The sequence below is a fragment of the Mauremys mutica genome, chromosome 24 (assembly GCF_020497125.1).
Source record: "Mauremys mutica isolate MM-2020 ecotype Southern chromosome 24, ASM2049712v1, whole genome shotgun sequence".
Classification (NCBI taxonomy): Eukaryota; Metazoa; Chordata; order Testudines; family Geoemydidae; genus Mauremys; species Mauremys mutica.
In genome coordinates this window covers 18889706-18902833 of record NC_059095.1, presented here as the reverse complement: position 1 = coordinate 18902833, position 13128 = coordinate 18889706, and positions in this window count along the sequence as shown.

Genomic DNA, 13128 nt, shown 5'->3' with positions numbered 1-13128 from the left:
ACGGTCCATACCGGGGAGTGTTCCAGCACCGGACTCGACAGCTTTTGCCTGGCCGGAGTTAATGGTGCGGGCATTGTCGGTGCCGTGGCAGACATCGGTGCTGGGCGATCCGACGGAGCATAGCGCTCGGCTGCGGAGCAGGCGGCTCGGACGCAGCTTCCTAGCAAGCTCGACCACGGTCCGTACTGGGGAGCTTACCAGCACCGGACTCGACGGCTCTTGCCTGGCCGGAGCTAACGGTGTGGATACTGTCGGTGCCGTGGCAGACATCGGTGCCGGGCGATCCGACTGAACATCGCGCTCAACTGCGGAGCAGGCGGCTCGGACGCAGCTTCCGGGCGAGCTTGACCACGGTGCGTACCGGGGAGCTTTCCGGCACCTGACTCGACGGCTCTTGCCTGGCCGGAGTTAACTGTGCGGATATTGTCGGTGCCTGCGGCCTACCTCGGTTCCGGGCGATCCGACGGAGCATAGCGCTCGGCTGCGGAGCAGGCGGCTCGGACGTAGCTTCATAGCGAGCTCGACCACGGTCCATACCGGGGAGCTTTCCAGCACCGGACTCGACGGCTCTTGCCTGGCCGGAGTGAAATGTGCGGATATTGTCGGTGCCACGGCAGACATTGGTGCCGGGCGATCCGACGGAGCATAGCGCTCGGCTGCGGAGCAGGCGGCTCGGACGTAGCTTCAGAGCGAGCTCGACCACGGTCCTTACCGGGGAGCTTTCCAGCACCGGACTCGACGGCTCTTGCCTGGCCAGAGTGAAAGGTGCGGATATTGTCGGTGCCGCGGCAGACATCGGTGCCGGGCGATCCGACTGAGCATAGCGCTCGGCTGCGGAGCAGGCGGCTCGGACGCAGCTTCCGGGCGAGCTCGACCACGGTGCGTACCGGGGAGCTTTCCAGCACCGGACTCGACGGCTCTTGCCTGGCCGGAGTAACTCTTCATCCTCCAGGAGAGAGGTCCATGCCGAGGGTACGTCGGAGTCAGCGACGGTGGTGCCAGGAGGCCTTGGCGGCACCGGCGGTCCGGTGCCGAGGGAGCGCGCCGTGAAAACTAACTAGCGCTTGGCGCCGAGAGCGGAGGAGCAAGAGCTGCCTCCCTCAGGAGCTGTTTAAAATGAAAGCCCCGCTCCCCTTTGTTCACTGATTAAGGGCCTCACAAATGCGGCACTTATCTGTGAGATAAGATCCCTCGAGGCACTTAGGAGAAGATCTCTTGTCGGCAGCGGCTTGTGGCCGGCCGAGCATTAGAAAACCCTGTGGACCGGGCATCGGACCCGGCCCCGGGTGAGGGGAAGGGGATAAACCCCAACCCCTGTAAAATAAATACACTATACTATTCTACAAACAAACAGAGTTAACTACAACTATAAACAGAACGAGAGAAAACTACGAGTAGCTAGGGAAGTGGAGGTCAGCTGAGCTGTGCTCCACTGTTCCAACAGCCGTCACAGGCGGAAAGAAGGAACTGAGAAGCGGACGGGCCGGCTGGGGTATATATCCTGCGCTATAGCGGCGCCACTCCAGGGGGCGCCCAGCCGGCCCGCCGGAGTTGCTAGGGTAAAAATCTTCCGAAGAGCCGTGCACGCACAGCGCGCACACCTAACTGGAATGCATAGGAGCAATCACTCGAAGAAGAACAGGTACAGATGCACGAGGTGATCCAGTTGGAGAGGCGCTGCGTGGAGATCGGCTAGCCCCTCATGCGCTTGGCTGAAGCTACAAACAGCTGTGAGGACTTTCTGAATGGCTTGGTCCACTTGAGGTAGAACGTCAGGGCCCTGCGCACGTCGAGCACGTGGAGGCAGCGCTCCTTATTGGACATGTGTGGCTTGGGGCAGAGGACAGGCAGGAAGTTGTCCTGGCCCATGTGGAAGGCGGAGACCACCTTCAGGAGGAATGCAGGGTGTGGGCGGAGCTGGACCTTGTCCTTATGGAAAACCGTGTATGGGGGCACAGATGTTAGGGCCCTTAGCTCTGAGAGCCGCCTAGCCAACGTGATCGCTGCCAGGAAGGCCACCTTCCATGAGAGGTGGGACCACGAGCATGTGGCCAGGGGTTCAAACGGGGACCCCATGAGGTGGGACAATACCAAATTCAGGTCCCATTGGGAAACAGGGGGCCTAGCATACTGGAAGAGGTGATCCAGTCCCTTGAGGAAGCGGCCCATCAGGGCGTGGGAAAACACCGTGTGGCCCTGCACCGCCGTGTGGAAGGCCGAGATGGCCGCGAGATGCACCCTGATAGACGAGGGTGCCAGGCCCTGAATTCTAAGGTGTAGAAGGTACTCCAGAATCAGCTGGATCGGGGCAGCCACCAGGGAGACCCCCTTCTCGGTTGCCCACGCAAAGAAACGTGCCCACTTTGCCAAGTAGGACCACTGGGTGGAGAGCCGTCTGCTCTCCAGGAGGACATGCTGGACCCCTTCTGAGCATGTCCTCTCCTCCCTACCTAACCACTGAGCAGCCTTGCCAAGAGGTGGACGGATGCTAGGTTGGGGTGGAGCCGGTGGCCCTGGTCCTGAAACAGCAGGTACGGGCAAGATGACAGCGGCCACCGCTGGGCGATCGCCAGGCTCGTGAGGGTCCCGTACCAATGTTACTGGGGCCACACTGGTGCGATCAGGAGGACCCTGGCCTTGTCTGTCCATATCTTTTGCAGCACCTTGCTGATCAGGGGAAACGGGGGAAAGGCATACAGGAACTGGCCTGACCATGACAGGAGGAAGGTGTCTGAGATGGCGCCCTTCCCTCCCACCCCACCCCCGGAGCAGAAGCGGGGACAACTCTTGTTCTGCCGGGTTGCGAATAGGTCCACTTGGGGAGTCCCCCACTCTCGGAAGAGCTGATGGGCCACTTCTGGGTGGAGAGACCACTCATGCTGGGAGGAAAAGACCCTGCTCAGGCGATCTGCCCATTCGTTGTGAGCACCTGGCAGGTGGAAGGCCCTTAGGGACATATCATGGGCTATACAAAAGTCCCAGAGCCTGAGGGCTTCTTGGCAGAGGGCTAAAGACTGGGCCCCGCCTTGCCTGTTGATGTAGATCAGGGGTCGGCAACCTTTCAGAAGTGGTGTGCTGAGTCTTCATTTATTCACTTTAATTTAAGGTTTCGCGTGCCAATAATACATTTTAACGTTTTTAGAAGGTCTCTTTCTATAAGTCTATAATATATAACTAAACTATTGTTGTATGTAAAGTAAATAAGATTTCAGAATGTTTAAGAAGCTTCATTTAAAATTAAATTAAAATGCAGAGTCCCCTGGACCTGTGGCCAGGACCCGGGCAGTGTGAGTGCCACTGAAAATCAGCTCGCATGCCGCCTTTGGCACCCGTGCCATAGGTTGCCTACCCCTGATGTAGAACATCGAGGCCGTGTTGTCTGTGAGAACCCGGACCACTTTCCCTGACAGGTGCGAGCAGAAGGCCATGCACGCCAGACATACTGCCCACAGCTCCTTGACGTTTATGTATGGGGCCAAATCCTGGGCCGACCACAGACCTTGGGTCTGAAAGCTCCCCACGTGGGCCCCCCAACCCAGGTCCGAGGCATCGGACACCAGCTCCAGAGACATGGTCCTGTCCCTGAACGAGACCCCTTGGAGCATATTCATGGGAGAGGACCACCACTTCAGGGAGGCGAGGACCAAACCCAGGACAGGGAGGACCTTGTCCATCCTGTCCCTGGCCTGAGAGAAGTTCAGGGCCAGCCAAAGTTGGAGGGGTCTAATACGGAGCCTGGTGTGATGAACCACATACGTGCATGCTGACATGTGGACCAGGAGCTGGAGGCACGCCCTGGCTGTGGTCGTCAGGAACCGCGTGACCATGGTGATGAGCCCTTTCCATGGTCTCAAACCTGTCTCTTGGGAAGGAGGCTGTGGCTGATGAGGAGTACAGGAGGGCCATGATAAACTCTATGCGCTGCACTGGGACTAAAGTGGACTTTGCACTGTTCACCAACAGGCCCAGGGCAGTGCACGTAGAGAGGAGGAGCGACACGTGGTCCCTCACCTGTGACCGGGAGCTGCCCTTCGTCAGCTAATTTTCTACATAGGGAAAGATCTGGACCCCCTTGTGCCTGAGGTAGGCTGCAACTACCAACATACATTTGGTAAACTGGCCTGTCCACTGCCCCCAGGGTAACAGAAGGACCATAAATTGGTAGTGTTCCCGACCCACCACAAACCGCAGGAACCGTCTGTGTCCCTTGAATATGTGGATATGGAAGTACGCGTCCTGAAGGTTGAGGGCAGCGTACCAGTCCCCAGGATCCAGAGAAGGAATAACAGAGGCTAGGGAGACCCTGCTGAACTTGAGCTTTACCATGAAGCGATTGAGACGCCGCAGGTCCAGAATGGGTCTGAGACCGCCCTTGGCCTTTGGAATGAGGAAATAGCAGGAGTAGAACCCTTTGCCCTTGAATTCCTTGGGCACCACTTCCACTGCTCCCAGTCCCAGGAGCCGCCCCACCTCCTGCTCGAGCAGGGCTTCGTGCGAGGTCTCCCCCAGGCAGAACAGGGACGGAGGATGGATGGGCACTGAACTTGAAGGTGTACCTGGAGATGGTGTTGAGGCTCCATTGGTCCGAGGTCAGCTGGGACCACTCCGGGAGGAAAGCACACAACCGGTTGGCAAAGGGGGGCTTTATTAAGGATGGATCCCTGAGCGGAACTGGTAGGGCACCCTCGAGTGTCCCGTCAGAACCACTTCTTCCCCGCCTGCTTGCCCCTCGACAGCCCCGCCTCCTATGGTCTCACGGCCTCTTCTTGGCTGGCTCAGCCTTTTGTTGGACAGGCTGCACGGGGGCCTGCTGTGCCCTGAACCTGGGCTTGGCCAACAGTGGGACATAAAGACCCAGGGTTCATAGGGTCGTCGGTGAATCCTTCAGGCCGTGCAGCTTAGCATCCGTCTGCTCTGCAAACAGGGCCTTGCCATCGAATCAGAGGCCCTGAATGGCTTCCTGTGCCTCGCTGGACAGGCCAGATGGCAGGAGCCACGATGCTCATTGCATGGAGACGGCGGATGCCATGGACCTCGCCACCACGTCAGCTGCATCGCACGCCACCTACAGGGATGCCTTGGCGGCTGCCGTGCCCTCCTCGACCAGCACCTGGAACTCCTTCCTTTCGCGCTCCTGGAGGGTGGTCTCGAACTTTGGCAGAGAACCCCATAAGCTGAAGTCGTACCTGCCCAGCACGGCTTGGTGATTCGCCACCCGCAGCTGAAAACTGATGGTTGAATAAAGCTTTTGCCAGACGAGTCCAACCTCCTTGAGTCCTTGCTCTTTGGGGTGGGGGCCGGCTGCCCCTGTCTCTCCCTGTGGTAAACCGACTTGACCACCAGGGAGTTGGGTGCCGCGTGGGCATACAGGTACTCATGCTCTTTCGCTGGTATGAAATACTTGCACTCCACTTTCTTTGATATGGGAGCCAAGGAGGCCGGTGTTAACCATACAGCCCTTGTGATCTTAGCCACCCCGTCATGGAGGGGCAAGGCCACTCTGTCTGGGGTAGATGAGGAAAGCACATTAAACAACGAGTCCGAAGGCTCCTCCACTTCCTCGGCTTGGAGATGAAGGTTGGAGGCTACCCTTTTGAGCAGGTCCTGATGGGCCCAGAAATCCTCCTGCGGAACCACAGGGGGCAGGGCCGCTACTGCCACTTCCTGGGAGGCGAAGGGGCCGGCACCGGGCTCTGAGCCTCCATAAGCACCGAGGGGTCCACGACTGGGTCAGGCTCTGGGCCCGGCATCGAGGACGACACCTCCGTTGATGTCTTTCGCGGGGGCCTGGAAAGGAAGACCGACAGTGCCTCCGCGGCCCGACCTAGGGTTGCGCCAGGGCCCATGGTGCCCACTGGTACCACTATCCTGGCCACAGGCCCCCTTGCCACTGCACCTGCTAGTTGAAGATGGGCTAAGAAACGGCTCACCACTGCAACGAGACTGGGAGGAGCGGTAGCGCCTGGAGCGGCATCGACCACGGGTCCGCGACCTGGCACTAGAGGACCGGTACCGGTAACTGCTGCTCCTGGACCGACTCCAATGGCCAGACCTGCGACAGCACGATGATGGCGATCGAGGCCCCGGACTACGGAGTTGGTGTCCCGGGGGAGATTCTGAGCGGGATTCTGGACGGGGGTGGTGCCGACGTCCATGCCGTGACCGGCTGTGGTGACCCCTTCTGGGCTGGGACCTTGGGAGACGTCCCCTTCGGCCCCACCAGTGTGAGCTTCCTGACGTGGAGTGGTGCCTTGAGACGGAGCGGTGCCTGGAGCTTCAGGCTGATGGCACCCAGCCCGAAAGCCTGGCGGATGTCGAGGGCAACCCACATGGGCCGCTTTCTGGACTGCCACTAGATGCAGCACAGCATTGGGAACGTTCCCTCGACCACAACCAATACCGCTCAGGGGGTGTCTGCAGGGCACCGAGTGGAGGCTTGCCTCTGGAGCGTAGGACCAACATCGGTGGCGCTCCAGGTATCAGCAGGGTCAAGACATCACGGGCCGCTTGCAATGCCCCCAGAGTAGAAGGCATCCGGACACCCGGAGAGGCCTGTGCCGATGCGGCCCGGCTACTCCGCTCGACGCAATTCGGAGGCCTGGGGACCGAAGGGGATCAAGGGCTGCTCAATGCGGGTCTAGCCTCTGCCCCGATGCACCACTGCGACGAGGGCATCTTCTTGCTCCAATAAAAAGAGCTCTCCAACCTGGAGACTCTCATAAATAACCTAACTTCCATACAAACAGACTTCACTAAAATAAGACAGGAGATCTACATTACTCACTTCACCTCTCTACAAAGGAAAAAGGAAAGTAAGCTGTCTAAACTCCTACCTGCCACATGGGGCCACAACCGTGGTACCCCAACACACCCAGCAATATCGTCAATCTATCCAACCACACACTCACCCCAGAAGAAAAGTCTGTCCTATCTCGGGGAGTCTCTTTCTGCCCTGCCACCCCTACCAACATGATACAGTTCTGCGGCGATCTGGAAGCCTACTTTCACCGTCTCCGACTCAAAGAATACTTTCATGACAACACTGAACAGCGCACTGATACACAGTTACCCTCCCACCAACAGCACAAGAAGAAGAACTCCACATGGACTCCTCCTGAGGGTCGAAATGACAGTCTGGACCGATACATTGAATGCTTCCGCCGACGTGCACAGGCAGAAATTATGGAAAAACAACATTGCTTGCCTCATAACCTAAGTCGTGCAGAACGCAATGACATCCACAGCCTCAGAAACCATCCTGACATTATAATCAAAGAGGCTGATAAAGGAGGTGCTGTAGTCATCATGAACAGGTCTGACTACCAAAAGGAGGCCGCCAGACAACTCTCCAATACCAAATTCTACAGGCCACTTCCCTCAGATCCCACTGAGGAATACACTAAGAAACTGCACCATCTACTCAGGACCCTCCCTACACTAACACCGGAACAAATCAACATACCCTTAGAGCCCCAGCCAGGGTTATTCTATCTACTACCCAAGATCCACAAACCCGGAAATCCTGGACGCCCCATCATCTTGGGCATTGGCACTCTCACTGAAGGACTGTCTGGATATGTGAAAGCAGCAAAGAGTCTTGTGGCACCTTATAGACTAACAGACGTTTGGGAGCATGAGCTTTCGTGGGTGATCCAGACTAACACGGCTACCCCTCTGATTCTGGATATGTGGACTCTCTACTCAGACCCTATGCCACCAGCACTCCCAGCTATCTCCATGACACCACTGATTTCCTAAGGAAACTACAATGCATCAGTGACCTTCCAGAAAACACCATCCTAGCCACCATGGATGTAGAGGCTCTCTACACAAACATCCCACACACAGATGGAATACAAGCTGTCAGGAACCGTATCCCTGATGATGCCACTGCACAACTGGTTGCTGAGCTCTGTACCTTTATCCTCACACACAACTATTTCAAATTTGATGACAATATATACCTCCAGATCAGTGGCACCGCTATGGGCACCCGCATGGCCCCACAATATGCCAACATTTTTATGCTGACCTGGAACAACACTTCTTCAGCTCTCGTCCACTCACGCCCCTTCTCTACCTACGCTACATTGATGACATCTTCATCATCTGGACCTATGGGAAGGAGACTCTGGAAAAATTCCACCACGATTTCAACAGCTTCCACCCCACCATCAACCTCAGCCTGGACCAATCTACACGGGAGGTCCACTTCCTAGACACCACGGTGCTAATAAGTGATGGTCACATTAACACCACCCTATACCGAAAACCTACTGACCGCTATGCCTACCTTCATGCCTCCAGCTTCCATCCCAGGCACACCACACGAGCCATTGTCTACAGCCAAGCACTGAGGTACAACCGCATCTGCTCTAATCCCTTAGACAGAGACCAACACATACAAAATCTTCACCAAGCATTCTCAAAACTACAATACCCGCACGAGGAAATAAGGAAACAGATCAACATAGAATCATAGAATCTCAGGGTTGGAAGGGACCTCAGGAGGTCATCTAGTCCAACCCCCTGCTCAAAGCAGGACCAAACCCAACTAAATCATCCCAGCCAGGGCTTTGTCAAGCCTGACCTTAAAAACCTCTAAGGAAGGAGATTCCACCACCTCCCTAGGTAACCCATTCCAGTTCTTCACCACCCTACTAGTGAAAAAGTTTTTCCTAATATGCAGCCTAAACCTCCCCCTCTGCAACTTGAGACCATTACTCCTTGTTCTATCATCTTCTACCACTGAGAACAGTCTAGATCCATCCTCTTTGGAACCCCCTTTCAGATAGTTGAAAGCAGCTATCAAATCCCCCCTCATTCTTCTCTTCTGCAGACTAAACAATCCCAGTTCCTTCAGCCTCTCCTCATAAGTCATGTGCTCCAGCCCCCTGATCATTTTTGTTGCCCTCCGCTGGACTCTCTCCAATTTATCCACATCCTTCTTGTAGTGTGGGGCCCAAAACTGGACACAGTACTCCAAATGAGGCCTCACCAGTGCTGAGTAGAGGGGAATGATCACATCCCTCGATCTGCTGGAAATGCCCCTACTTATACAACCCAAAATGCCATTAGCCTTCTTGGCAACAAGGGCACACTGTTGACTCATATTCAGCTTTTCGTCCACCGTAACCCCTAGGTCCTTTTCTGCAGAACTGCTGCCCAGCCATTCGGTCCCTAGTCTGTAGCAGTGCATGGGATTCTTCCGTCCTAAGTGCAGGACTCTGCACTTGTCCTTGTTGAACCTCATCATATTTCTTTTGGCCCAATCCTCTAATGTGTCTAGGTCCCTCTGTATCCTATCCCTACCCTCCAGCGTATCAACCACTCCTCCCAGTTTAGTGTCATCTGCAAACTTGCTAAGGGTGCAGTCCACACCATCCTCCAGATCGTTAATGAAGATATTGAATAAAACCGGCCCCAGCACCGACCCTTGGGGCACTCCACTTGATACCGGCTGCCAACTAGACATGGAACCATTGATCACTACCCGTTGAGCCCGACCATCTAGCCAGTTTTCTACCCACCTTACCGTCCAATCATCCAGCCCATACTTCTTTAACTTGCTGGCAAGAATACTGTGGGAGACTGTATCAAAAGCTTTGCTAAAGTCCAGAAATAGCACATCCACTGCTTTCCCCTCATCCACAGAGCCGGTTATCTCGTCATAGAAGGCAATTAGGTTAGTCAGGCATGACTTGCCCTTGGTGAATCCATGCTGACTGTTCCTGATCACTTTCCCCTCCTTTAAGTGGTTCAGGATTGATTCCTTGAGGACCTGTTCCATGATTTTTCCAGGGACTGAGGTGAGACTGACTGGCCTGTAGTTCCCTGGATCTTCCTTCTTCCCTTTTTTAAAGATGGGCACTACATTAACTTTTTTCCAGTCATCCGGGACCTCCCCCGATCGCCATGATTTTTCAAAGATAATGGCCAATGGCTCTGCAATCTCATCGGCCAACTCCTTTAGCACCCTCGGATGCAGCGCATCCGGCCCCATGGACTTGTGCTCGTCCAGCTTTCCTAAATAGCCCCGAACTACTTCTTTCTCCACAGAGAGCTGGTCACCTCCTCCCCATACCGTGCTGCAGAGTGCAGCTGTCTGGGAGCTGACCTTGTCTGTGAAGACAGAGGCAAAAAAAGCATTGAGTACACTAGCTTTCTCCACAACCTCTGTCACTAGGTTCCCTCCCTCATCCAGCAAGGGGCCCACACTTTCCTTGACTTTCTTCCTGTTGCTAACATACCTGAAGAAACCCTTCTTGTTACTCCTAACATCTCCGGCTAGCTGCAACTCCAAGTGTGATTTGGCCTTCCTGATTTCACTCCTGCATGCCTGAACAATACTTTTATACTCCTCCCTGGTTATTTGTCCAATCTTCCACTTCTTGTAAGCTGTTCTTTTGTGTTTAAGACGAGCAAGGATTTCACTGTTAAGCCAAGCTGGTCGCCTGCCATATTTACTTTTCTTCCTACACATCGGGATGGTTTGTTCCTGCAACCTCAATAAGGTTTCTTTGAAATACAGCCAGCTTTCCTCGACTCCTTTCCCCGTCATGTTATTCTCACAGGGGACCTTGCCCATCAGTTCCCTGAGGGAGTCGAAGTCTGCTTTTCTGAAGTCCAGGGTCTCTGTTCTACTGCTTTCCCTTTTTCCTTGTGTCAGGATCCTGAACTCGACCATCTCATGGTCACTGCCTCCCAGGTTCCCATCCACTATTGCTTCCTCTACTATTTCTTCCCTGTTTGTGAGCAGCAGGTCAAGAAGAGCTTTTCCCCTAGTTGGTTCCTCCAGCACTTGCACCAGGAAATTGTCCCCTACACTTTCCAGAAACTTCCTAGATTGTCTGTGCACTGCTGTATTGCTCTCCCAGCAGATATCGGGGTGATTAAAGTCACCCATGAGAACCAGGGCCTGTGATCCAGCAACTTCTGTTAGTTGCTGGAAGAAAGCCTCGTCCACCTCATCTCCCTGGTCCGGTGGTCTGTAGCAGACTCCCACCACGACATTACCCTTGTTGTTCATACTTCTAAATTTAATCCAGAGACACTCAGGTTTTTCTGCAGTTTCATACTGGAGCTCTGAGCAGTCATACTGCTCCCTTACGTACAACGCAACTCCCCCACCTTTTCTGCCCTGCCTGTCCTTCCTGAACAGTTTATATCCATCCATGACAGTACTCCAATCATGTGAGTTATCCCACCAAGTCTCTGTTATTCCAATTACATCATAATTCCCTGACTGTGCCAGGACTTCTAGTTCTCCCTGCTTGTTCCCCAGGCTTCTTGCATTTGTGTATAGGCACTTAAGATAACTCGCTGATTGTCCGCTTTCTCGGTCTGAGACAGGAGTCCTCCCCTCTTGCAGTCTCCTGCTTGCGCTTCCTCCCGGTATCCCACTTCCCCACTTACCTCGGGGCTTTGGTCTCCTTCCCCCGGTGAACCTAGTTTAAAGCCCTCCTCACTAGGTTAGCCAGCCTGCTTGCAAAGATGCTCTTCCCTCTCTTCGTGAGGTGGAGCCCATCTCTGCCTAGCAATCCTTCTTCTTGGAAGACCATCCCATTGTCAAAGAATCCAAACCCTTCTCTCCGACACCATCTGCGTAGCCATTCGTTGATTTCCACGATTCGACGGTCTCTACCCTGGCCTTTTCCTGCCACAGAAGCCTCCTACTGCAAGATAAACCCAAGAAAGAAAACAACAGGACTCCACTGGCCATCACATACAGTCCCCACTAAAATCCCTCCAACGCATCATCAGGGATCTACAACCCATCATTGACAATGATCCCACACTTTCACAGGCCTTGGGTGGCAGGCCAGTCCTCACCCACAGATAACCTGCCAACCTGAAGCATATTCTCACCAGTAACTGCACACCGCACCATAGGAACTCTAGCTCAGGAACCAATCCATGCAACAAACCTCGATGCCAACTCTGCCCACATATCTACACCCGCGACACCATCACAGGACCTAACCAGATCAGCCATACCATCACCGGTTCATTCATCTGCACGTCCACCAATGTAATATATGCCATCATATGCCAGCAATACCCCTCTGCTATGTACATCGGCCAAACTGGACAGTCTCTATGGAAAAGGATAAATGGACACAAATCAGATATTAGGAATGGCAATATACAAAAACCTGTAGGAGAACACTTCAACCTCCCTGGCCACACAATAGCAGATCTTAAGGTGGCCATCCTGCAGCAAAAAAACTTTAGGACCAGACTTCAAAGAGAAACTGCTGAGCTTCAGTTCATCTGCAAATTTGACACCATCAGCTCAGGATTAAACAAAGACTGTGAATGGCTTGCCAACTACAAAACCAGTTTCTCCTCCCTTGGTTTTCACACCTCAGCTGCTAGAAAAGGGCCTCATCCTCCCTGATTGAACTAACCTTGTTATCTGTAGCCTGCTTCTTGCTTGCATATATATACCTGCCCCTGGAGATTTCCACTATATGCATCTGAAGAAGTGGGTATTCACCCACGAAAGCTCATGCTCCAAAATGTCTGTTAGTTTATAAGGTGCCACAGGACTCTTTGCTGCTTTTACAGTCTCTAGGAAACAGATAAATTCATGGAGGTTAAGTCCATTCATGGCTATTAGCCAGGATGGGTAAGGAATTGTGTCCTTAGAGGAGAGGGGTGGGTCAGGCACAGGGCCGGCTCTAGGTATTTTGCCGCCCGAAGCAAAAAAAATGTTGGCTGCCCCCCACCTCCCCCACCCCCTGCCACTCCAGCCCTGGGCTCTCTCTTCCCCCCTACACCTGCACCCCCTGCCACCCCAGCCCTGGTCCCCCCCCCGAAATGTGACCTCCTCATTCACCACAGCAATCCCCATTTACACTTGCAGTGGGGATCAAACCGTTTCTCCTATTTTTATTTCACTTTAGTATAAATCTCACACAGCCCCTTCCCCCGCAACCCCATCTTTAGTACTCCAAGTGCACATGGAAGGCATAGGGACTAACCCTCAAACCTTGTACCCGGAAAGGGATGGGGATCTAGTAAAGAGGGTTCGCGCAGAGGAGCGGGTGTGGGCGGGGCTCTACACTGGCAGAGAAGCGGGGTGTGATGTGCTCGTGGAGGAGGAGAGGGGGTATCAGGAGGGTT